The sequence below is a fragment of the Cyanistes caeruleus genome, chromosome 5 (genome assembly GCF_971803275.1).
Source record: "Cyanistes caeruleus chromosome 5, bCyaCae1.hap1.1, whole genome shotgun sequence".
Classification (NCBI taxonomy): domain Eukaryota; kingdom Metazoa; phylum Chordata; class Aves; order Passeriformes; family Paridae; genus Cyanistes; species Cyanistes caeruleus.
Window position 1 is genome coordinate 28,632,804 of NC_141705.1, and position 27,980 is coordinate 28,660,783.

The window sequence follows — 27,980 nt, forward strand, 5'->3', positions numbered from 1 at the left end:
AATGGTTTGAGGCAGGGAAAAATGGAGCTCCTAGCAGGACAGCAATTGATTGCCCCATATTCCTTCAAGGAAACATTGCCTATAACCAACTGGCTGATTCACAAAATTGTAGCCATGAGGCAACCCAGGCTGGCAAGCATAGAACTCATGTCACTAATTTGATTAATTTCATTTTATTTCTTGTCAAATGTAATACCTTTATTTGTTACAAAGATCAAAAATTACAGTTTTGCAAACTCTTAAATCCCATTATGTAGTAGCTGTTAACAAGCCTTTAGGCTTCCGAAAAGTTTTCTTCTTGTACAACAGACTCTAGAATACTTTTCAAAAAAATATGTTTGATTACTTCTTGTCTATTTACAAAATTAATGCATACCTTGAATTGTGAAACTGTCTTACCCAGAGATTACAAATTAGTGGTGGATTACAGCATAAAGCAATTGAAAAAAAACTCTAAAAATACTATTCAAAGTCCCTGCAAATATCTATTGAGTAGCTGCTAAAGACCCAAGAGATGAGCATACAATTAGATCAAGCAGAATATAAATTATATCTATTAGTATGGCTTGTTGATAGTCTGGCTTCAGATGTGCTGAAGAAAAGTCCTCTATTTACAGCCCACTTTTCCCTGCTCCTTCCCAAGACTGGCCAGCACAGTAGCAAATCCTGATCATTCTACTACTCCTTGGAGCAAAGGTGTCCACCTGGGATCAGCTTCCTTCAGCAGCTGCACACATTGATTAACATCAACATCTACATAACTTGCTCCAAGGCAGCATTTACAAGTTTCTTAGAGATCTAGTTCACTAGATCTGAGAATGTCTGACTTCTCCCAGGTGCTTTTTTAAGCACTAATTACTGAAGACTAAACTTGTCTCCAAGCTGAAGATGAAGAGCTGCACCAGAAAACTGTCCTGACAAGAAGTTTCAAAATTGGCCTTTCTCAAAAAAGACATGTTACAAGAAGTCACATTCTTTCAAGTCTGGACACAGAAAGGGAGAAGTTCAATGAGTTTTTTTGGTTTAAATGCTAGTTGTCAGTGTTTGTGTATTTCCACATCATTTACAAAATGTGGTTCATCATCACAGACACACTGCAGCTTCAGTGCCTCACTTTATAAAAGTTCAGCCTCAGATCAAATATAAGACTTATAAACTCAACAACACATATAACACATACAGCAAACAACTGAGTTTGATACCAGGTTTGATATTTTTCTTATAATACGCAGGTAAGCTTTATATTTAACAATATTTATATTGTTATATAAATAATAATATAATAGTTTTAATTAAATAATTTCTTTTTTATCAGAACTCCTGTCCATATTCTGCCTTGAAAAATAATGATTACCCTTTAGTGGATGATTCCCTTTTTTTCCCTTCTCATGTCTATACTGCCTGTTTATATGCAGTACTACAGGAACAAATCTTAAGCAGCCACAAGAGGAAGTCTACCCAGACAGGATGAGTATGAGTGCAGCCAAGGGTGCTTTTTCATTTTGCCACTCTGAGAACAACATATCACATGTCCTGCTTCAATGCTTGAAAAAAAAAGCTTAAGGGCTTTCACAGCACCAGATATTTTGCTGCACCAAGCTTTCTTTGGCAGCTGTGACAACACACCTACATCAGTTTACCCTGGCAGGAAACAAACCTCTACTTTCACTTAGTGTCAAGGACAGTGGTGCTCAGCACCTGTGAATACTTCCGAGATTTCTCCAAAGTCCCTGCCATAACGTGGTAGCAACACTGCTGTTATTTTCCATGTCTTATTTGGAGGGGAGCAAAAGCAAAATCTTTTTGATGTTAAGATTTACCCTGTTACCCACATCAAACACTGATATTGGTAACAGACTACAGACTTTTAACTTTAACAGAAAGACCAGTGAATATTTGGCTAACATGGCTCACATACAGATCCATGACTAGATCAGACAAGAACAGTGAAAAATGCTGGCAGGTCAGAGTTCTCTGTCGTCCAAGGAGCTGACTAATATTAAGTGCATCTCATGTGTGAAAGTGTACTATTCTATGAAGCCATGAATCTCAAGAGGATGATTTATCAGTATTTTCAGGAAGCTGACACAGAAATATGATGTTCTGTATACTTTTTCTACTATAAAGCTAGTGTCTGTGCTCACACTAAAGGATTCAATTACACTCATGTGTTGCTTCCCTTACAGCAAGTTCCATCAATATTTCCTCAAGTTGTTTATTGTTCTTACTTCCAGAATGACTTTTATTTTGCTTTTATGAATATCATAACATAATTATACTCATCATCTGGTAATTTTGGGTGGAACAAGGCTGAAAAAAAAATATTTTATTTTTTCTATTGGAGAAGTATTAAAAAAACAAGATTAGCTAAGCAATAATCAAGGCTAAAATAAATTTGCTCAGATATGCTGATTCAGATGCAAAGATATCCACCTGCAAGATTTCTGGATGATAATACACGTACACTAGGAGAAGTCAAATACTAAATCTGAGCAGCTAAGAGTTACATGCTGATTACTCATGCCCTGAATAACCTGGATTGCAGTGCTCTGGTTTGGATAAGCTACACACATCTATGAATTCAGCCATCATAAAATCATAGAATATGTTGAGTTGGAAGGGACCCATATGGATCACTGAGCCCAATACTAGCCCTGAGCAGGACACCCCTTGAAATCATACCTTGTGCCTGAAAGCGTTGTCCAAATTCTTCCGGAACTGCCAGATTTAGTGCTGTGATCACTTCCCTGGTGAGCCTGTTCCAGTGCCCAGCCACCCTCTGGGTGAAGAACCTTTTCCTGGTATCTATCCTAAACCTTCCCTCACTCAGCTTCATGCATTTCCATGAGTCCTGCCACTGGTCACAAGAGTGACGAGATCAGGACCTGCCCTTCCTCTTCCCTTCACAGGGAAGTTGGAACTGTAGTGAGGTCTCCCCTCAGTCTCCCCCAGGCTGAAAAGACCAAGTGACCCAGCCATTCCTCATATTGCTTCCACTCCAAACCCTTCACTAGCTTTGTGGCCCTCCTTGGGACAGTCTCCAATACCTTAATATCCTTCTGGCTAGACAGAAATACATCTGTAGCATTCTAGGCATAATGGGGAAAAAAGCTACTGGCTCATTTAAGTCCATATTAGCACCAACATTTCATAGAAGCTTGAATTAATACACTGAAACACTCCAATGTGTCATTCTGAGCTACCAAACCTCAGTCTCATAAGTATGGAAAGAATCTGAAGTGTGTTACTAAAACATTTTTGGAGGAATTAGCAGGAATGCTATTTTGTTTATAGGCTAGAAGAAATGAGGCTCTTAGTAATCAACTCAAAGGTCGTTCAAAGTGTGGAATTACCAGTAAAATGGAATGATTTGTCTTACACTTTGACCAGAGGAAAACATCCTGCTTCAAGGAGAGGGAAAAAAAAAGTAAGTTTCAGAAGTTCTGTCAGCTGCTTATCTCTTTGCAGAATCTAAGCATATTTCTTTCATATTCATCTCATTTAGCAACTATTTAACCACTTGAGAAATACTGAACACAGGGGAAGAAAGCCTGTTTTATAATGAATGATATTATTTTACAATTGTCTTTAGTACTAGACAACACATTATCTTATTCTTGGCCTTATTTATCTTCAATATATTAAATCCTTGCAAGAGACACAGACAAGACAAGAAACAATTGTCCCTCGTGAACTAGTACATTCTAACTAAAAAATTTCATTGAGTACCATCACAATGACCAGTGAGTACCAAACAACTCACTGTGTGCTCTGGTCACATTAAAAATGCTGTTAGGTATTGAGTTCATCAAGTACAAATTAGACAAGTCCTTCCTTTCATAGTCATGTTTATAAATTACTGGTGAGACAGAGGTGAACAGAATTGTTTCTGCTGTTATGGAAGACAAAATTCAAGACTAACTTGACCATGAGCCACAAGGCAGTTGCAGCCACTACCTGTATTTGGACTGAAACATTACATGGTGACCAAAGGGACAGTGAGGAGATGAGTCTTCCCAGTGTGACACACTGACATACCTTTTGTCATATTGTGATATATAAATGTAGAGTAGGATTGGTTTGTTTTTATGATAAAGTTATCCTGGTGGTATTTTATCTAAAAATCAACAGGTTCTTATATTCATTTATCATCAATTTGATGATTTCAACATTTCCCAGCTGAGGGATATGATGAAAAGTCTTGATTACCAGAAATCTTGTTCCTGATTTTTGTTTCAAAATGCTTCATCAATGTTGCAGAAAGAGTAATTAACAAGGACTGTAAGAAGAACACTCATGTCCCACAGAAAACCTATTAGTTAAACTTTTTACTCTGCCAAAGTGCTTTTGAAATGATAATTACACAAATTATTTAGTTAACATGGTGTTCCACACACTGACATCATGCTCCTGAGTTTGCATCATTACATAGCTGTTTGCAGTACATGAACAGCATTTTCAGGTCCTTCCTGAAAGGAAGGTTGCTTGGGGATGACATGAAGGTAGCAATCCAGCACAGTGAGCTCCAGTTTCTAAGTCACTTTCCAAATGATTTTGGAAAAGATGCCAACAGGTTCAGAAAGCCCATAAATAATATTTTGAAATATACAATTTTCAAAATTATATCTAATTCATACTGTTTTTGGGACCTAAAAGGAAAACCAGACTTACAAATATTAACATATGTGATAACAAGGCTCAAATAAATCTTTAACAAAGAAAAAAAACTTGTTGAACATCCCTATTGAGTCACCTTGATAGTTTCTCCTAAAGTAGCTTTTCCTCAGCTTCATTCAGAATGTAGAAAATTTCAGGTGTACTCCTAATAGAGCTATTTATCTTTCAGCAGTTTGATAATTTGACATATTTTAACCTCTTTTACCAAATATTCATTTGATTAATTGGCTGTTCTTTAGAATCTATTCATATACCCTTAGTATCTAGCTGACCTCTCCCGTAACAGATATTTAATGAAATAAAAAATAACGATCAGAGACAAGGAAAGATAATGTCTTGGGTTCATTATGCCTGTCCTCCAGGGGATTTACAGTCATGGACATGAGTGTCACATTCTGTGATGTTTATTAGCAAATTTGTAGAAATATGTAAAGAATGGCCATTGATCATTCTAAAGCTTTTCCAAGAAAAGGCACCATGTCCAGTGAAGATCCTACTGGACAAGTTTGCTTCATTGCATAGTAGATTTCTGATCATATTCATATCCCTCTGCAACTAATTTGTCTGGACTGTGGGAATCATAGAAAAATCATATTTGTTCCTAAACTCTCCCACACCACCTCCATCCCTTGTTAGTGTCAAGTAATGTGGAACAGAACAGGCTTTTCTCTACCATAATGACCAAATTTCACAAAATCATGAGCAGACATTCGGTAAAGACTGTTCATATTAAAAATGTCACAGTACAGGGGAGACTGAGTCCAAGTCCTTGATCTCAATAAACTAGCAAGTTCGTTGTTTTTTTTTTCTCCTCAGTCTTGAATGTGTGTTGACTGTCACCAAGACACTTAACAAAATGTAATTTAAGATGTCTTATATGCAAAAAATTCAAAGGGCTTCACATCAGAATCAAACTGAAGTTTTATAAAGCTGAAAAAAACTAAGGGATGGGGAAAGTACTACTTGCCTAGATCTACTATAGGATGTAAAGCTCCCTCTGCGCATCTTTTACTCTGAGCAGAAGTTATTGTTTTTACCAGGGGAGTCCAATGCAAGCCAGGCCAGTGATGTTTAGAAAAAAACCTTTGCACCTAGCTCCTGTTTTCAATTTCTATAGTTTGAGTGCCCAGAATACACTTTTTTGGTCTTTTGACAAGCTTTCACTAGTCGCATTTCACCCGAGTCTCTCAAACATCCTTCAGTTTCTTTAGTTTTAGTTGTTATTTTTGTTTCGTTGGATGATTTTTTGTGTGAGTGATTTTCTTTTTTTTTTTAATGAGCTATGACTGGATTAACATTTTGAAGCTTTCAATTCAGCGTTATATGTGAAGCATGTCAAAGCTTTTATTTCCACTTACCACCAAATAGATATGAAAGTAAATACACAAGCAATAAAGGAGCATCTTTTTAGTAGAAGTACACTGCAGATGGAATGTAGAATTGATGAGTACACAGTATCAGCAATGAAAAATTCTATTTCATGTTTAGTACAACAAAACTGAGGAAGATCTTTTATCTAACTAGTGTTCTCACTGACACCTGCAATATAATTGTATAGATATCTGTTCCTATTATGCCTTATATTTACATTCCTCATACTCTTCACTTTTCCTACTCCTCTGCTTTGCTATTTGTTTATTTTAAATAATTATGAGTAACACACAAATGATAATACATAAATTCACCATTTTTTCAGTTTCCTTTCCCATCTCCACCAAGCATTATTTTTCACTTTAATACAATAGGAACTATGTGTCTAGTATTGCAATAGAAAACAGTCAGCTCAATCCTAGTAGGAGTCAAAATCAAACTTCAATGAAAAATCTGTACTATTTCAATTGCTTGATCACATCATTTGTCTCTTTCCATTCCAATAACCACTAGATGACAACATGAAAGAAATACTTATTTTATACATCAATCTGTACATCAATAGCTTTCAAGTAACAGTTGTTCCCTCAGCCCACTAGCTCCTAAAGATCACATCTTAAATGAACATGATTGATCTTCATATTCTAAGTTTTTCCAAAACCTAATTTAGATGCTATGATCTGCTTTTCTTCAGTTTTTGGTTCATGCCTCTTATTCATACAGCGTTGCAAGGAGCAACTCCTTCACCTTGACAGTTTCTTTATGCTAAGGTTTGGCTTGCTGGCTTCCCACTACTGCTGATCTCTTTTCTACTCATCTCCTTTCACAGCAGGAGGTGTTTATTGGTGAAGATGGGCTGTTTCCAATCAGTCTTAAAGCATCCATTCTTAAAGAAGTTTACTTGCATGTGGCAAGTGTACTAAGCATATCTACCCATAGTTATTTTTTTCCACTAGTGAGTAAAGAGCGTACAAAGGGAAAGTCTGCATCAGTTATACCAGCCACACCCACTGAACCAAGACACTCCTTTTTCATTACAAGCAGGAAAAATTATATATCTCATCTCCTATCCAGAGGAGATTCAATTTTTAGGGTGCATTATTGAAAGGATGCTACTGGAGCATCACACAAGTATGCACAGAGACTCCTGCCTAGAACCAAAAGCCTAAAGAAAAGCCATCCCATGCTAAAGCATCAGATACAATGCACTTAGGAGGAGCAAACATTGAAGAAGTCCATCTACCCAAGATAAATAGGCCTACTGGAAATACTGTGGAGTCTTTACTACTGATTGTAAGGAGAACTTAGATAAAGATCTGACTTCTTTAAGTACTTTGCATTCTCTAAAACGTTAATGAATGCAAAAAAAAAAAGATTAATGCATTATAGTTTAAGAGATTTATTGGCTGTCTCTGTACAAATGTATATAAACAGACAAGAAAAAGTATGAAAAGCAGCTCCAGTGAAAGCTAGTTATGAAAACATGTCACAGAGGAGTGGTTTCCCAGTAGACTACATTGATATCCACAAGTCAAACATGTTCAAATGCTGTAGAGGATAGAATGTTTCAATGCTTGGAATATTCATTAGTTAATTCAGATAAATCCATCATCTTGATATTTACAAACAATCCTTGAAAACTAATTGGAAAAATTACTTGGGGCTTGTTCTTTTTTTTTAGGAAAAACACAAATTTGTCAGCTCAAGAAAAAAGCCTTACACTAACAGTTAATACACAATATGTTTCAAGCTTAGAACACTGAATACATAACTTATACTTAATCTCATGAACAGACTAAAAGGATTTCATTTACTGATTTTAAAAGCTTTGGCTTTTTGTTTGGTTCATTTTGCTGTGAGGTTTTTTGTTATAGTTTTGGGCATCAGGATTTTTATGTTATAGATGGAATTTCTTCCATTAAAACCAAATTTTAAAGTCTTTTTGGTAAAAAACAGGAGGGTGATACTTAAAGCTTGTCACAGAATATTTGCTGACTCCATCCCAACATTTTTTGTTATTTATTCAAATAAAACAGCTATAGGCAGGGTACTAATTTACAGGTTCTCTACTTCCAGTCTCTCTTCTTCTACAGACATCTACCAGCCCTATACAGCTGTGCAAACTTGGACAACACAGATGATATAGCACCCTTGGGGATAATATGTTTTTTAAATAAACCAAATTTATCTTTGTGCACACAATAGTCATTGTACACCACCATATAAAATCAGAGCAGGGGCAGAGAGAGAATCTGTATCAGCAGTGGTGGAAATCAGTCATTTAATTTTGTGCAATGGGATTAAAACAGTTCAAAAGCCAGCAAAGATGTTGCCATTTCTACTGATAAGCAGATCTACACTTCCAGATTTATTTTGTTGAATGTTTATTCCAGAAAGCAAGCAGTTCAACCTTTCTGTACTAGTGAGATTTTTCATTCATTCTGAACCTGGGACACATAAATAGTCTGTGCATAAAGCTTACATTAGAAAGGAGAACTCTCACCATATGAGGGATATCATTCAGCAGTGATTTTTCCTTCTGTAGCTTCATGTTGAGTCTCCAGGCAGCAAGCATGTAAACAACAGTTGCTATTTACATTCCACCGGGAGATGTAGAAACTGCATTTGTTATTTATAATATTCATGAAATTAAAGCAACAAGTTCAGAGTGTGTATACAAATGTCTGCAGTAAATTGATTCTCTAGCTCTTCCATTTTAAAAAGTGGCACCTGCTATCTTTCCTTTGTGTACATTAGTTCTCTTTCAATTATAAGTACCGAAAACATTTTTACTCCTCAATTTGCACAAGACTTATGAACATTGAGATAGATTTCAATGTGCCCATTGATTAAATTAGAGCACTCTACTTGATGTGTACAATTCACAGTCTAAAAGAATCACAGATGAAGTATTGTGACAGCTACTAATGAAAACGATCAGTCCTTCCATTATTTGCTGTACTTCAGCTAGTTTAATATTGTTCAAGACTTCAAAATACTCAGGTTTTGAGATTCCTGTAAGACAGTTTTGAGAAATAAATTAGATAAAAATCAAATAAATACATAGCAAGAATAGTGATATTAATAATATAACACCAGTTTATGCATAAAACAAAAGTTCTTGTTTTTATAATGACTGAGAATTAGTGAATTTTTTTCCTTCAATTTCAGATGACTACTGAAATTTTTATTACATTTAAGAACATTATCAGAACTTACGCTCCCCTTTGTCACACTTTTATGCAAAGCCACAGGACACAAATTTTTCAGCAAGAGCACCAATCAGCATAAATAATCTATTTTACAGAAACTCATTATATGGGGAGAAGAGCATAATGAATCTTTTTAGTTTGTTCAGTATATCAAACTTGGTCATGTCTCCATAAAAATATACCAGTTAAGAAATCACTTTGCTGACAAAATCAGCAGTTGCATTAACCTAAGATGATCATTTAATCTGAAATCTGCTAACAAGTCCAGAAAAAAGTGCCTAAATATTTGCTGCAGTGATCAGTACAGAATGCAAATTCAGAGACATTGTATGAAAAATCTTGAAAGTATCACATATTTTAAATCCTTAGCATTTTTCTTCAAACTTGAGAAATAGTTAATAGAAATTTATATAAAATATACGATTGAACAATACTATCTTTCCAATATTTTTATTTATCTAAATATGCCAAATTACTAATGAAGGATATGATAATATCCTATATGGGACACAGAAACCATTAAAAAAGTTCCATCTAGTTACTCTCAGAGTAATTCATATGCCTGTGAAAATGTTGTGGTTTAACCCACTAGGCAGATAAAAACCAAACAGCCACTTGCTCACTTCTCCCCACCATCAGGATAGGGGAGGGAATTGGAAAAAAATTAATTCAAATGTATGGGTTGAGATAAAGAGAGTTTAATAAGACAGAAACTGAGGAGGAGATAATAATAAAGACAAAAGAATTAGAATATTGAAAACAGGTGATGCACAACACAATTGCTCACTACTCTCCAACCAATGCCCAGTCAGTTCCTGAGCAGCAGCCCCAGCCAGTTTTCCTGCTATAGGCTGGGCATGATGCCACATGGTGTGGAATATTCAGCGGGCCAGCTGGGGTCCTGGCTGTGTCCCCACCCAATTCCTTGTGCACACCCAGCCTTCTCACAGGTGGGGTGAGCACCAGCCAAGTCCATGACTTTGTGTAAGCACTGCTCAGCAATAGCCAAAAGGTCAAAGGTTGGATTCATTGACTTCAGAGGTATTTTCCAACCTTAATGATTTTATGATTCTTAAACAATGCTGTGTTATCAGCATCATTCTTATCCTAAATCTAAAACACAGCACTATATCATATCCAAGGAAGAGAGGTAACTCTATCCTAGCCAATACCAGGACAGAAATCCAACACAGAAATGGCAAAAAAGTATGCAGGTGTACATAAATAACCCCCCTACATTGTTTTACAGTCTGTACCTTTACTCTGATCCTGAAAGATTTCCTCTGCTCAGTTACACACAAAATCCCTGTTGCTACCCACTAGCGATTATGCAGCTGTAGGCAGGCCAGTCTAACTGCTCATGCAATATTTATAGTTGCAATGGCTGCTCAAAGATGCATGTTACATTTAGGTATGCTCAAAAAGAGCACTGTAGTATCTCCTGGTGCCTCAGCTTCTTATGCTTGTCCATTGAAATTTCCAAATGAGACATAGTGAAGGGAAGGTGTTACAATGAATTAAGATATCAATGAACCCAGAATATCCATGGATTATTTTTTTCAAATAGCATATACTAATAAATAATTATGAAAGTAAATATTAATTTTTATTCTAAATAATTTTTGTATTGAAAATGAGAATTACTTCCACAGAATCTCAATTTAATTCAATCAAATCTATTATTAAAGTATTGAGTTATCAAGTAAAAGAAATTAAATATAGAGCATGAATTAACACTGATAAAATTTGAATAGTGCTACAGTACTATGCCTTGTTTATCTTTATAAGTGTCTTGTTAACAATCAGCTATATCTCAAGGACATTTTACAGTTGATAAAGCCAGTGCAATTGAAAAATTACTACAGTTATATCCATTATCATTACACAGTTATCATACATTAGTTAAAAATTTCAGGAATGCAAATGCCTTGATAAGGGTTTTCAAAAATTAATTTCATAGAATACGCTGAGTTGAAAGGGACCCATCAGGATCATTGAGGCCATGTCCTAGCCCTGCACAGGACACCCAAAGAATCACACCATGTGCCTTGAGACTGTTGTCCAAACACTTGAACACAGACAGGCTTGGTGCTGTGACAACTTCCCTGGGGAGCCTGTTCCAGTGCTCAACCACCCTCTGTGTGGAAACCTTTTCCTGCTATCTACCTTAAACCTCCCCACACTCAGTTTCATGGCCCTCTCACTGGTCAGGGTGAAGAGATAGGTACTTGGCCCTCTCACTACTTGTGAAGATGGAATGAGGTCTCCCCTCAGTCCCCTCCAGGCCAAACAAATCAAATCAGATTACCTCAGCCACATAAGGCTTCCCCCTCAAGGCCCTTCGCCATCCTGGTGGCCCTCCTTTGGACTGTGTTCTGGTATTGCGTCACCCAGAACTGCCCCCAGCACTGGAGGTGAGGCTGCCCCAGCTCAGAGCAGAGCAGGACAATCCCCTCCTTTGCCTGGCTGGCCATGCTGTGCCTGATGCCCCCAGGACAGGGTTGGACCTCCTGGCTGCCAGGGCACTGCTGGCTCAGGTTCAACTTGACATCAACTGGGACCACCAGGACTCTTTTCACAGCTCTGCTCTCCAGCATCTCATTTCCCAGACTGTCTGTACATCCAGGATCATCCATCCCAGGTGCAGAATCCTTTCTTTGTTGAACTTCATATTGTTGGTGACTGTTCAGTCTCTCTGCAGGGCCTCTCTGCCTTCTAAGGAATCAACAACTCCTTCCAGTTTTGTATTGTCTGCAAACTCAGTATCCCTTCCAGTCATTTTTGAAGATGTTGAAGAGCACAAGTTCTAAGATGGAGCCCTGCAGAGCCCCACTAGTGACAGGACCCCAGTCTGCTACCACCCCATTCACTATAACCCCTTGTGTGAGCAGCTGGCTCATGGGTTAGGCACATCACATGACGTGCTTCTCCAGTTGTGGGATGGCCATTTTCTTCAGAATGATACTGCTGAGCTTTACTGAAATCCAGCAAGATTACATCAACAGGTTTCCCTTGATAAACTCCTGGGTTACCTTGTCATAAAAGGAAATCAGGTTTGACAAATAGGACTTTCCTGTCATGAAGCTGTGCATTGTGACCAATGACTGTGTTGTCTATCAGGTATTCTTCAATACCTCCCAGAATAATCTTTTCCATAACTTTGCCAGGCTGTGAGTGAGTGACTCCAGTAGTTTCTGGGTCCTCCTTCTTGCACTTCTGGAAAATCAGGACATTCACCATTCACCAAACATTCATCAGCTTCCAGTCAGCTGGGATTTCTCCAGATTTCCAAGACCACTCAGAAATCATCAAGAGAGGCTTTGTGATGACATCAGCTAGCTCCTTCAGTGAATCCTATCAGATCCCATAGATTTTTAGGGATCCAGCTGCAACAGCAAAACCCACACACTTTCAGGGTCAGCTGCAAGTTGATCATTTTTGCAGCCATCGTCTTGCAGTTCAGGACACTGAGACACCCTTGGTCCATCATTTGTGTTGAAGATGGAGGCAAAGAATATGTTAAACACTTCTACCTTGTCCCTGTCCCAGCTGTGTGATGATACCAGCTGATTGCTGGCAAGGTGATGTCCCCCATTAGGACAAGGGCAGTTGACTTGGAAGTGTCCCTTAGTTCCTCAAAGGATAATTTGTCAGTGTCATTGTCCTGGCTAGGAGGCCTATAGCACACTCACATATGACATTTTCAGTATCTTTTTGCCCCTTGATTCTTACCCAAAGGCTCTCAGTTGTGCCATGGACAACTGACTTCCATACATTCTAACCCTTCCATTACATGCAGTGCCATTCCTCTGCCTCTTCTGCCCTTCCAATCATACCTAAAGGCCATCCAACCAGCCACTCCAGTCACAGGATTCAACCCACCAGGTTTCTTCTGTGCCAGTGATGTCAGATCTCTGAGACTGGACCAAAGCTTTGAGCTTATCTTTTTTTTTCCCTCATGCTGTCTCTTAATGAAATGTTACCTTACCCAAGTTTTGTGGATAAAAACAGGCAAACTAGAGAGCACCAGGATTACACTACAGCCATGGCTGCAATCCATTATATCATCAAAGGGCAACACTGATCTCATAAGAAAGTATTCTGAAAACAGTTGTTTTGTCCTGAAGTTATTTTCATTTTTCACCCCTACAAGGAGAAGCTTACTTCTAGATTCTGTGGTCCAAACTGTGACGGCACTGAGGAAAAAACAGAAGCATCATAGAAAGAGGAATCAGCTAATTTTGTATTGATAAATAACTAAATACATAAAATAAAGATGCACATGTAGCATAAATCAATCCTTTCCATGACAAGAAAATGTAGAGAAGTCCTCAAAACTCAGTGTTGTTGAAGGGTATGACCAATGGGAACTCAGGAATACTCTGAAGTCCATGACACTGACAAGTGCAGAACTGTAGGAAACTATTACAGAATGGCTTGGGTTGGACTGAACTCTGACAATGAGGTTGTTCCCTGCTGTTGACAGGGACACCTGTCACTCCACCAGGCTGCTCAGAGGACCATACTGCCTGGCCTTGAACACTTCCAGGGATGCAGTATCCACAACTTCTTTAGCTAACCTGTTCCAGTGCTTCACCACTCTCACAGTAAAGAATTTCTAAGCTATACCTACACAGTTGGCATATTGGGCCCTCAGTTCCCCTTAAAAGGCAATCTCCAATAACTGTAACCCTACTGTTTTACTACAGCTCTGTAATCCAAAGAATTGTTAGAAATACTAATAGTCGTAATTGTGATTGACAGATGAGCTAGAGGTGAGACCTGCAGCTCTTGGAAGAACAAGGCATATAAGTAGTATTTACTTTTCCCAGTTACTAATGGGGGCCCAACAATGCTCCTTCTACCAACCAGCCATGTCTTGCCTGCAAGTCTAGGTCATGACTGCACTCCTACCATTCTCAGGCATGTCCTCAGTGCTGCCAGTACAAACCAACACCTCCACATTTATGACACTTGGACTGCCACAAATTTACAGTACTAGAGACAACTTGTAGAGGAGCCTGGCTAACACTACTGTCATCAAGCAGACTATTGCAAGTGAACTTCATACCAGTTCAGACAACAAATTTAGCATTCCCCCTGCTCCAGGAGTGGTGATTCCTTGGTGATGCCTTGGCAGGTAGGGGAAGGAACATGTTGACTTTCTTTTTCATCTACTGCATAGATAAAAGGTTACAGTTTTATTCTTTTAGTGTCTGAGATAGATTGTATATTATTTTTTTCCTGTCATTTTTTTTTCTTCAGAAAATATCTGTAGGATGACCTTTTCCCCTCCTACATACCCTTTCTATATAAGCCTTACTTTTTAAAAATTTTCATCATCTATTCTGTGCTTTTCTTCACCTTTAAAATGCTCCCTATAAGAACTCAAAAACCATGTTACTATCGTAAAATGGTACTATGTTACAATGATTGATTTGACCACCTTTAAAACCTTAGGAGAAAAAAATTTAAAAGACATAGGAATGAAAAAAGCATCCTAAAATATTCCATCAACAGCACAGTGCTATTCTTGCTAGCATAAGGTTTTTCATTTTATCCCTAGAAGATTGAGAAAAATTACCAGCTTGAAATTATAGGGGAAAAAAAAAAATGGAATCACCTCCATCAAGACAAATGAGAGCCAATTCCAAAGCCAATAGTTTTAACGTGCCAAGAAGTTTCAGGGTGGAGTTTGACAGATTGTCTCACTATACACTGTGCTAGCAGTTCTATCTGTCACAATTTCTATTACAACTACGGCTCACAAGTACTCAGGGAGCACATTCACTCGTACAGTGTCCCAGTTATTTCATAAGACCCTACCTGGCAGAAACATCTTCAGGACACGCTACAAAAACATCAAAAGCAAGATTGTTTATGGCTCTTTGCGTGCCAAGGAGTGGGAACCAGAAGTCATACACAATATTTCCTAAATCTGCAGCGTAACTCCTAAATAGTAGAATTGTGCTGCTAAAATTAGTGTTTTACAATAAGAGACCACTAAATAAGAGACAGAATGGGATGGGTCATTTAGATCAGGGTGCTATATAATGAAACTATACAGAGGTCTAGATTATTCAGGGTTTTTTTCAGAAAATTTAGATTCAATGTCAAGTAAAAAAAAGAAACAAAGCCCATTCTACTTCAGATATTTTGAATATTCTATTGGTCTGCATGAACCCTTAGCCTCAAAATATTATAGAATTGAAATCTGTAAAAAATAAAATGTTTATTTCACTGTTAAATCATCTGTTAACATTGCTTGCATTATGTTATCAGAATGCTATAGAAAGTGAGCATGCATCTTGGCCAATGTGCTACTGCTGAGAAAGGAAAGGGCACATTAAGATTCAAGAGGTGTTTGACAATGCAGATATCTATACAGAGATTACAGAAGTTTTCCAGTTAACATTAATTGTATCATTAGTAGAGAACTTCTAGTCAATAACATCAGGTATTATTTCCTCAGCTGCTGAGATAGTACAAAAACGGTCACACTAATATATTTCAAAGGCAGTTTTTAAATTTACTTTTGTAGATTTTTTTTTTTTTTTCTAGATCAACTTAAAACTGTAGTTTCAGGATACAGACCACTGCCAAACAGGTGAGCTACCACAGTTATACAATATACCATATCAGGAGAATGTCAAACATATACATAACGGTGGCAAACTAATTTATACTGCTTGAAAACAGTTTTCTAGCTCTGAAATAGTGATGGGGCAGTTAGTATCCTGTCTTCCACAGAATAGGATTTTTTTTTTCTTCATCCTTTCAATTAAAAATAAAGCCTATTAGAAAAAAAACACGTTTAACAAAAATTAACTTTCACAGCAGTCCTCAAGTATGAGCAGCAGAGGATCTCATTTCAACAAATGTAACAAGATGTTCTTTCAGCTGTGTTTTTTCCCCCTTCCTGAACCTGCCACATGCATTTTACTGCTTTTTGACAATAAAATTGCACCATAGCATACAACATACATAAATTTCAGATACATGAGTCTGTTCATACAGAAATTTCTAACTGGAAATCTTTCTCCTTTGTTTCTTTCAACATTCCCAAGTCATTGTTTTCCCAAACCAATACACAAGTCTGAATGACAACATTGGAGTTTTTGTTCTGGTAGAACTGCTTTTAGTTTAATTCTACTGCCATGTACTGCTGTATAAAAGCTTTTGCTAGCATGTCATCTGTAGGTAAAAATGTGACTGCAGAGATCCATAAGTGAGGCCTTTTAGATGGAGCAGCCAAAGTGGTCTTTCATTAGGGAGACAAATATCTACCTCTTAGCAACTAGATACCATTCACTTTCCACAGCTAATTTAAAGGAAATCATCCTCAAATATCTACTGCTGCTTGGGAAAGCAAAAATAGATAAATTTGTAGAGTGGACATGTTATGTTTAGTAAAATAAAAGAAAGGCACAGGGAAGTCTCAATTACTTAGTCTAATTTCCTTTTTTATTTTCAGCTTTTGTTTTTCTAGCTAATACCTTATGACTGAAGTAAAAGATCAAGTTTTAATTATAATGGCAGATTAATTTAGATTTGCTTCCTCTTTGACCTGGTGCTATATTAAGACTTGGATACATTTTATGACCCAAGTCAAAGCCTATTGAGAACTACAAGTAACCTGTTTGCTAAAGTACATTAATACCTTGAGATCCTGGGCTGGACCATGTTTCTCCATTGCCAGACTGCCCAGGGTATGACACAGGTCCAGAGCAATGGTAAAAGGACTAAAACAGCCTGCTATAGAACAGGTATTTTCAGCTTGCAGGGAAATATTCAGCAGAAGAAACCATAGTAGAAAAGGGGCATACTCAAAGGGCCAAAGGTGCTTGATTATTGAATCTGATCTATTCCACAAGCTACTACATATAAGACTATGAAAAGAGTTTAAGTGCATAAACCTCCTCAAGCAACACATTGGAACCCCCCAAACATCATCTGGCTGTGTGGACAGGAACACTTCAGTGAAGTTGTTGTATTGTTATTGATACAAAACCATTGAGCCATGTCGCTAACATCACACTGAGAAATTGGTTGAAACAGAGGAAATCTGCAAGGTATGAAACTCATAACTGTAAGAAAACAAAAAGCCTCCCAAAACCAGAGTCTCAGCTCATCATTCAGTAGGAAACACCTGTCTTTACAGGTAAACAGCTGCTGCACACTTCCCTGTGGTATAAAAACATAGCTATTAAGTAAATGTAATTTGGCAGGGGAATCCACTGAGGCTTCCACTAGTTTGCCCACACTGAGACACTCAAACAATTTGTTTTTCATTAGAAGCCTTTTAAGCAGGCTTTGGCATTCACATGGAGTTACAGTCACAGCAGCTCTGCTCTGGACAGTACAGGCAGCATGTGAAAGGTCAGTAGTGGATTTTCAGCATTAATGGCAGTGAGGCTGGTATCCTGAAACAGTGCACTGAACAGTAAGGCTCTCCAGGTGCTCAGAGGAGGGTAAGAATGTCACATAAACAATTTGTGTTTATATGTTATTAATTGGTATCATCAGGTTTGATCAAAAGCTATTGACAAAAAAAAAAAATTAAAAAAATGTGTATCTTAGCAGGCCCATAGTTCAATCACTGCTGCTAAAAAGTTTTTTTCTAGCCAGAAAGATTCACCCAAGTGGCACTATGTAATTAAAGGTGCAGATGTCAAGGCAAGGTGTTCCTCATCCTCTTTCACCTCCACATCTCTTGAATGTGCAAAAGCTATTCCATAGAGAAATAAAACTCAAAGAAAAATGACTTGTTCTTTATTGAAAGGCTGATTGTACTTAGAAAAGAGAAATGTTCTTTTATTAATTCTAGATAGATTAACTGCCTATAGATGAGTTGACTCAAGATGACTTAACAGCCAATTACTGGTTAGAGATGGAATAGCATCTACAGCACATGACAGAGGTTGTTAATGAATTACATCCCTGAAAGAAGAATTCATGAGCCAGATGTTCAGAAAACACTACTTGTATTATAAGGACTTACAGACTTTTAAGTGCTCTTCTTTACACTTCCTTAGTGCTTGTTTTTAGGAGTTACAAAGTTTCATTTTTGTTTTGCAATTTAGGAAAGAAAAAACATTTTCTTCTTTCCCTTGGTAATTATTTTGTGATGGCGTAGAATGTTATCACTCAGAGCAAAGGCAGCAGTAAAACATGTAATGGCATACATGATCTCTGAATGAACATGGTCCTATAAGTAGATTGTGTGGAATAAAAAGTACTCAATAAATAAAAAAAAAATTAAAAAGCCAGAGTAACTGTTACAATAGTACTTCAAATAAGTGTTTGTATTTGCTTTTAATGAAGACCTTCTGGAAAAGATACCTTATCTATTCTTTAACCTAGTTACACAAAGCACAAGTTTCCCCTACTGGTAAAAGACACAGAGGAAACAAGTTTGATAACATTTTCTTCAAATCATTCTGACTAAGTCTTTGGCTTAATCACTTTTTTAAATTATGAACTATTCAATGAGTGTGACTGTTATGACAAACACCTATGCTTCCTTCACTTCTAAAAGGATTCAAAGCTTCTGACCAACTAATCTTTTAGGATATGTGGGAGATCATAGGGTGTGGAAGGAAAAGGACTTAGGGAAAAAATACGTCCTTGGAAATTACCTCAGAGCTTCAGCTTGATGTGAATCCAATTATTGTTCAGTATAAAACAACAGCTAATTTTTTAGTAGCTAATTAAAGGGAAGATATTATTGTGTACCACATTCAGAGAAATATTTCTCCTCATCTTCCTTATAAGACAACAGCATAATGACAGGATTTGTTATAAGGAAAAGAAATTAAAACAAGAACAAAAAAAAGAGAGAAAGAAAAATAAATTTTAAGTTAAAATACAAACCAACTTTGAATGAATGAGAATTAAATGGCTTTGAATTAACTTATAAAATGTACATTTCAAAATTCAGTGTAAATTTTGTTTCTGAATGAAGGAGACAGTAGGAGTGTTAGGAAAGAATTGAAGACAATCAGCCCAATAATAAACTGTATTTCCCATCACGCATTTGAACATGTGCAGATTTCTTGGAGAAGATCAATAATGAACATGGATTGAGCATTATTACTAGATACAATATATGGATTTTTCAGTATTTCTTTGTTCACAGGTGGCTTTTTGTGTTTTCTGAACCTGAATGTTTAATGTCAAAGCACTGTTATAAATACATAAATCACTCATCTGAAAGAAGCACAGTGCTATCAGCCCCACTTATCACTGCTAAGATGACTATCAGCTTTATGAGAGTTTCCTTTACTCCTCTTTCTACACCTAAAAAAGCAAAAGTCTTAGAACTCATTTAATTATGACTTAAGTTAATTATGGCAATTAACATGAGGATACACTCGATGGTAAAGACACTGTAGCCTCCAGTCTGACAAACTAGTACCTGTTCCCTTTATCCCCACTATAAATTACATACTCAGGAAAAAAGAACAGGTTATATCTTCATCACAAAAATCTCCCTCCTTTTTTAATCACTAGTGGTATATTTCCATGCATCCATTCCAGATAACACAGATGTCTATGTATATACATATTTATGCATATTTATGTATCCCAAGCAAGGATAATTTGTTCTTTCCTTTGTAGAGGGTTTTAAGTTTTTGCACTCACTAACTCATGAGTTTTAGTCTTATTGCAATGTTTGGCATGGTGACATTCAAGAATTACCAATCTTAGGAATCAATAACAAGAATGTTTTTTGCACTCAGAGCCAATGCAAGCTCACTAGCATGCTCCAGTTAGCTGGCTCCTTATCTCCAAAACAGACAATGAAATTGGGCAAATGTTTGGCAGATGTAATGAAACCTTTACACATTTTGGTTTGGGTTTTGATTTTTCTTTGGTTGGCTGGGTTTCTGTGTGTTTTTTTTTGCAGGGGGGAACATTTGTTGCTGCTGGTTAGGTTTTATTTTTCCAATAATGATAGCTCCTGTAGAAAGTGCTGGCCTTATTGCATTCAATGTTTATTTTTAAATGAGAAGTTAGAGGATTGATAAAGAACCCATTGTAAGCCAAAGTGCCTATGAGCTATTTCTCTACCTGTTCCTAGAAAAGAATTTAGTAATGTTTCCAATATCATAATAATAGATCCATTATCACAATTTTTAACAAAACTGCAGTTTTAAAAGCCTTTCCAAGTACTTTTCAGAGGCTAGTCATGCAGTTTTCTTCTTAGGAACAGCCACCCAACTGCTTGTGTGACATGTCAGTCCACAACTTCAGTACATGGTTATATCACCAAATAAGGTATTTCCAAATGGGAAGAGCTGCCTGTCAGTTGGATAGACTATTTTGTTAGCTTGAGTTCCAGGAGCCTGAGACAACAAACCATCCATTTTAATGACACCCCATGATGCTCTAACACATCTAATTATAGGACTCTTTCTGGCAAGGCCACAGGGCATCAAAGAAGCATTAGTAACTTTGCAGATTTCAAAACATTACCATAGAACTGGAGCGTGTAACAGGTACAAGCACAAACAAGGCCAGGCAGTCACTGGGATAAAATTCTGCCTTTCCAAGAACAGTTTGCATTATAGATCTACTGCTGGATGCCAGGTGGATGTTTTGACCTGAATGCACTGCCATACGTGATGGCCTTACATTTGGTTAAAATAAAAATTACCCTGCACCACACATTTTATTCTTTGCATGCTCGATGCTTTTTGGTTCATTGCACAAACAAGAACTGAACTGGATCAACACCAGCTGTATGTACTATGTAAGTCACATCTCACTCGTGGCATAAGATGCTTTATCTGAGAAGAAATACCAGCAAAATCACTGGCCAGACTGAATCACAGTGGTTTACAGCCTAGAATATATCTGAGTAAACAAACCCACTGGAACAAAAGAGAGCTGGCTTCATTATAACCTGCATGAATATATCATTGCACAAATCAGGTCTGATGTCAGGAGTAGACATCGCTGCAACAGCAGTATTCCCTTCTACGTGCAATGTGTGGTACTATGCACAACTGGAGGCAGATTTAAGGTTATACTGACAGCTAGAACTAATGTTTCCCTCACTGTTGATAGAGTCTAAGACAGCCACATTAATTTAAAATACTTGGTTTATGGAGAGAATGTGTTATGTAGTATGCATATACATAAAAGCACGCTGAAGTTTATACTTTGACAGAAAATATTTATGAGAGAATTTTGTGCTCACTCTTTCTTTGATGATCCTGATATGAAGGTATTTCATGATTAGATAATCTGCATCTTTTTCTCAAAATGTTGATTTGCCTGTGATTCTAAAAAGCAGCAGTTTGGTAGCATTTTTCAAGTACCTTCTTAAAATTCTGATAGATTTCTTCTCTAAAGTGAAGGATTTATTTGCTCAAGTGGGCAATGACACTAGCAGCTTGTAGGATAAAGGACTTTAGTCCCATTAGCAAAAAAGATCCCACTTTAATAATTAGGAGGAAAAAGCTACTGCTATAAGATGTCTTCATCTATAAAATAAGGAAGTAGATGTACCTTTTTCCATTAAAATGTAAACTAACACCTCATAGTAATTACACTTGAGGTTTGCGATGAGACAGCTGGGTTTTAAATAAGATTTTACAATTAAGAATAGATATTACAATAGTATTAATAGAATAACAATTGAATAACTATAATTCAACTATACAAACCACCCACTGGCCTCCAAGGAAGACAAAATTAACTATAGCAACTATAGCCTGTGAGAAGGGAGCCTTGATTATCCAAGCACACACTGGCCATCTGATCTTAGATGCTGGCAATATGTAGTGCAATTATTTGGATAATTATAGTAATGGTTGCTCCCATATGTTTCATTAAACAAACCTTTGGCTTGCAAACAGGCTGTAAGCAGACCTGTCAAAACTGAAATGGAGATACCTGAACTCTTAAAAGGGGTGGCAAAGCTCAATGAAAGAGAATTAATGGCAACACATAAGCCCAAACAGCAGCTAAACCAGAAAGGCTCTGATAGTTTAGCCTGCAAAAGACAAGGTGATGTCAAACCATTGCAGGCAATTCAGCAAAGTGGCATCTTTTGAAATTCAGCAGTGGACAAAACTTTTTTTAAAAAAACCTGTATAACATTTATGAAACAAAACAGGGTTCTTTCTTATGAAGCCTTTCTTAAGAAGGGGAAACTCTAGAACATGTAGAATCACATCTGTTGCCTCAGAAATTGAGTTAATTAAATATCTCAGATAGTAGAGTGTTTAAGTAAAATTCTCAGCAGAATAAGCTGCTCATGTTATTTTCATTCAACTGTATATTTAGTATTGGTGGTACTTGTTGATTCAACTGAGCAGAGAAGATGTTACTTCAGTGGAAGTATATTTCCCTGTTTATTTTTCTTTAGAGAGGTACAATTTACACATTTTGGTAAACATGTTTTACATAGACATTTTGCATTTGGACTAAAACATCATTCACCTGTCCCTTCCCTCCTAGTCTGGAAACAGTGTGCAAGTTAAAATAGTAGAACCTGTGTGATTTAGTCAGTCTCTAAATTCTGGATCAGTATTGTCTCGTTTTCCTGGAACAGAGGCTCTTTATATATAAATAATTTTACCAAGTTTGAGCACACAGAGGTTCTTCTCTGGATTCTACACTAACAAACTTTTATTCTAAGGTATAGCTTTCAAATTAAATTGTTTGGAATATTTATGCCATGAAGCCTTTATGCTTTATTAGTCCACTTTCTTCAAGGCACTATTCCCACAATAAAAGAAGCTTATCTGTGATTCTGCTAAGAAAAAAAAAATAAAATCCAGAAGTGATTAAATATATTACTGAATATTAATGCTTATGTAAATGTATTGATACCACTGCCAACAAGTGTAATGTAGGCATAGAAGTAATTTTTTGCAGATAATCAAAAAGCAGCCTTCAAATGGGCTGGGATTCATTTTAGAGGAGTACAAATCTTACAGAAGTAAGAAAGCATAGTCTAATTTTGCCGAATGCAAACTGAAAGAAATGCATATAAATTGAAAGAAATACAGCACTTTTGCATGCTTAAACAGTTTGTTGTGGCAATCTGAAATATTCTGACATTTTTAGGTCACGGTTCTAGAATTGCTTTATCATCAGATGAGGTACAGCTGCAAATTCAGAGGGATCTACCACTGCATCAGCCATTATGGACTCCAGCCATATGCTCATATGCCAAATTGGTACTCAAACACTCCCTACTGGCTGGATATGACAGTTACCACTTGATCCAAATGATCTTTAATTGCCACGTTGCAGCACATTGATCATGCAAAACTTGGTGGAGTGCTGTAACTTGTCATTGTGTTTGGCACAAAGCGCTGTTATTATAGTTTGTTACTATTCAAATATGGTATCAGGTGTCATCTTTATTTTCTTCCAAGAAGCTGATGAGCCTGGGCACCAAAGCTGCCTGGGCACCAGCATGGCCTGCTGCACAGACCATCAGCATCTGCTCCTATCCCAACGTCCTACAGCGCAGAGGATTTCCACGAGTTAATCCTTTTTGCAAACCTTTGTTTTCTTTCAGATTTCAGTAGAGCAGCTGAGCAGTTTTCCCCTATATGAAGGTCTAATATTGTCATTGTGACAAACTAAACAAGTAACTATTTTTATGACTCAAATGCCTGACAGAAATTTTCTTCCTGTGCCTAACTGGGGGAATATATCAGGCAATATCAAGAAGAGCTACTGCACAAGGCTCTCCTGTAACCTTGCCATTGCAGGCAGGTTTGCCCTGGTGCCCTAGATTTTGTCAGTTTTATTTGATTCTGGGTTTACCAATGAAACCACAAATTTCAGCAGCTTTGCATCAAGCTTTCATTGTAAAAATAGTAGTTAAATGGTCTAATACTCCATGTTACAATTACCACCATGTTATGAAAGCTCATTCTTATAAAACATAGGGGTCTTCTTAAAAATATAACAGCTCATAAATAGCTCTTTGGAAAGTGACTAGTCAAAACACTTTTTTCCTGTTACGTGGTTGAAATGAATAACATCATACAGCTCATAATGGCTATAACAAAACATTACAAATTTTAACTGAAATACCATCCCAACCATCTTGCATTCTAACACATCTCTCAATGACTTCCTTATCCCTGATATTCGGCAGCAGGCAGTTAAGTATTTTGTTATTTCAAACACAGGTACTCCACAATTCAGAAATTCACAATCTTACACGAAGTATGAAAGAGAACCTTCCTTACAAAGACACTATTTGAATTAATATTTCAAAATTAATTTCAAATGTCTCATGATTAATATTTCACATAAGGGCGTCTAAAAAACACGAAGTCAGAAGGCCAGGAGTCAAGTACTGCTGCTAGCTGGATCCAGAACACAATCTCTAAATATAGAATTCATTTAGAGCCTCCTGTCATGTCACCAGCCCTTTATGCTGGAAATTACTATTCTAGCTAATAACATTTGCCAAGTAGTCACTTCCTTTTTTGTTTTTTTTAAAAATAGTCCTTATTATTTGACACAAAAAATGTCATGTTTTTTCTTTCAAGATCACACGTTTAGCTGCAATTTACTAAATTCCCTGTAAAGGGTGCAGACTTACACAAACATTAAATTAGAACCTATTTTTTTCTGTCACACATTGCTGAATGAATGGCAAGTGCCTGCTGCACTTCAGGATTTAGGGTTATTTTATTTTGACCATTGAGGGGCCATTTCTGCTTTCTCCTACTTCTCTTTCTTACACATGTGTTCCTCACTCCTTTCTCCTCCTGTTGTGCCTGGTCAGATTGAGCCAGGGCAGTCCCATGGGCAAAGAAATGAGAGTCATCTGTGAGAGCAAAGTGGTTCCTTGCCTTAAATATGCTGACACCCTCTGATACAAGATTTAAAAATAAACATCAGCTTTTCAGCAACTGCTGCAATAAGTGCTACACAAGAGTGCATATAGCCCTTATCAAATCAAGATAATAGTGAAACACCCGTGGTCACAGCAAATTGGAGGGGATGTTCATGGATGAAGACACTTTCTCTTGAGTAGTATAATAAAAATAAAATCTGATTTGACACTTATGTCTGCTTTTCACTGAACTGCTAAAGCACCCTGAAGATAAAAGACATCTGAACAACTGCTTGCATCTAAAGCTACTGAAGTAAAATCTTAAACAAAAAAAAAACTCACCTCACACATACAAACTTCTTACCCAAAAAACAACAGGAAGAAAATCCAGCCAAACAGGTAGAGTTTAGACTCCACTGACTGCTGCAATTTCCATATAACCTTATCTAGCTGCTGGGTTCTTTTTTTTTTACTAAAGACACTGAATAAAAGTAGAAGTAAAAAGCATCAGAAAACTGATAGTGTTTTGTCAGCACCTAAGCTTAAAGAAAAAGGCAATTTATCACGTCAATGAATTTTTTTGTTTTCCCCCCAGCTTCCTAATACACCCTAAGGTCACAGAGAGGAGGCAAAACAAAAGTGAGAGCAAGAGCTGTTTGTATTACAGCTGCCTGAATAGTCTTACACCAGAGAACAAATACCTCCAATCAATAGCATTGAGCAGCCACTCCAGACCACCTGGGATTCAAAGAAATTCCAGCAGACAAGAACTTCAGGTTAGGGATGTTATTTACCTCTTTGTGAGTTTTGTTAATCATGCCAGGTTATGCCTTTCTTTAAATACAGACATTTACATAAGGAAGCCAACAGAGAGAACCATGCATTTTGTTTGTGTTGTTCAAGGCTCTTTAATATACTGACTTTTCCCCTATAAATGAAGACCTAAATCTAGAAGGAACTAATTCTTAACCACAGAATTATTCAGAGTGACACAGAAAAGTCATCCTCAAAGAAATAAAGTAACTAACACAAGCAAGAAAACACAAACCTCCCCCACCATTAGTAAATCTGGCATATTCTTCACTATCAAGTGCTGACAATTATGGAAAAACCAAAAGCGACAACTGATGCTTTATAAGGAATTTTGGCTTGCTTGAAGACCAGTAGCTGACAGCTTACCAAAGCCTGTACACAGTAGATGCTCTAACAGAGGCTTGTGCATTTTAACACTGACAGCAAACAATCTAACATTCCCCCATACTAAATCTTTACCTTCAGGCAGGATCAAACACCGCTAAAATACCAGAAGTTACAAACGCTTAGTCTTTCATAGCTCTCAGCAGAAGTCTAATGCCCATATCTTACCCAGCTGTTTAATCCTCAAAAGGCTGAAGGCAGCTGCAAGGTACAGTCAGATACTCTGAAGATCACTAGAGAGAAAGATGTAACTATTGCTGCAGCTGCTTTGGGCAGGAGTCTAAAGCCGACATGTTTCTTGAAACGATGATGTAAAGAGATTTTTGGGTATTTGCAACCTCACTTGTACTGGAGAGTCCTGCATCAACAAGCATAATTCATCTGCATAATCGCTACAACTCCAGTATTTCAGCTCAATCACATAGGCAGCAATTCTAAGAAAGACTCAGCTGCTGCATCTGCATAGCTCAATTATACACGAGTTGTACAAACAGCAGGCTTCACAGTGGCTGAGTGCCACAGAGCTGGGTGGGGGAAGGGGGGGACATACACATGTACTACTGAGAACAAAAATATCTCAAGTACAAGAAAATCCAGGGTTACATTGGTAAATGAACACTCTAAATTCAGGGACATAGCTAAAACATACATTTAGGTTGGGAAAGAGGGAAAGAGGACAGGTTTCTCAGCTGTCCTTATATCACTTAACATATTTAGACCCCATACACAGATTAAGAGTATTTTAACTTGCTTACCAGAAACTTGTATTTCATAGTTTGTGAAACTGTTGAACTACCAGGAGGTAGTAAAGTAAGTAAAAAAGGAGAAAAGCAAAAAAACAAACAAAACCCCAAGAACCCAAGACACAAAACCTCATTAAAGCCTTAGCTTTCTTTAATGCGGTAACTTAATCTCACCTACTAAGTTAGCTCCTTGCTCTGCTCTCCAAAACTCTCCAAGAACCTCTCTCCCCTAAACAGCTTTTAAATAACACACCAACTCACCATTTCACCTTCATTTGAAATTGGTGAAATTAATTAGACTCAAGGAGGTTAATTAGAATCAGATGCTGAAATTTCCTCTTTGGGCTTGTTTCTGACATCACAAGAATGTAAGAGTGAAGTCATATTTGTAAAAAAATTTGGTCTGATCAGTATCTCCTCTAATGTTTCCTCTACCCATATATAACTAAAGCATGGAAAGCTTGAAAATAAAAAAGGTTGGGGGAAAAATGGTCCTGCTGGATAACAAGCTGGCCATGAGCCAGCAACATGCTCCTCTGGCAAACATGGCCAACAGCCTTCTGGGCTGCTAGGCATTGCTAATAGGTCAAAGTGGGGCTTCTTCCCCTCTACTCAGCCCTGGTAAGACACATCTGGAGTGCTGGGTCTAGTGCTGGACTCCCTGACACTGGGAGTAATTGGGCATACTGGACAAAAATCCAACCAAGAGCCAAAAAGATGATTAAGGGCCTGAAGCATCTCTCACATGAGACTCAAGATGAGGGAGCTTGGAGTGCTCAGCCTGAAGAACAGAAGGCTCAGGGGAATCTCATCATGTATATAAAAATCTGATGGGGAAAGGTAAATAAAAGCTGGACTCTTCAGCATTCCCCAGTGACAGGACAAGAGGCACATATTAAAATGCTGAAAATGAATTTTAAATATAATAAAATATTTTTCTTGTATGGGTTGCCAAATACC

General features: G+C 37.3%; 1 long non-coding RNA gene across 1 annotated transcript; it reads right to left on the reverse strand.

Moving 5' to 3' along the window:
* Nucleotides 1-10,555: 10,555 nt before the first annotated feature.
* LOC147653005 (uncharacterized) lies at nucleotides 10,556-27,277 on the reverse strand. The gene is made up of 2 exons (XR_015286654.1): nucleotides 27,195-27,277; nucleotides 10,556-13,456 (listed from the first exon to the last, which is right to left on the reverse strand). It is a non-coding gene; the product is annotated as an uncharacterized LOC147653005 (long non-coding RNA).
* Nucleotides 27,278-27,980: the final 703 nt, after the last annotated feature.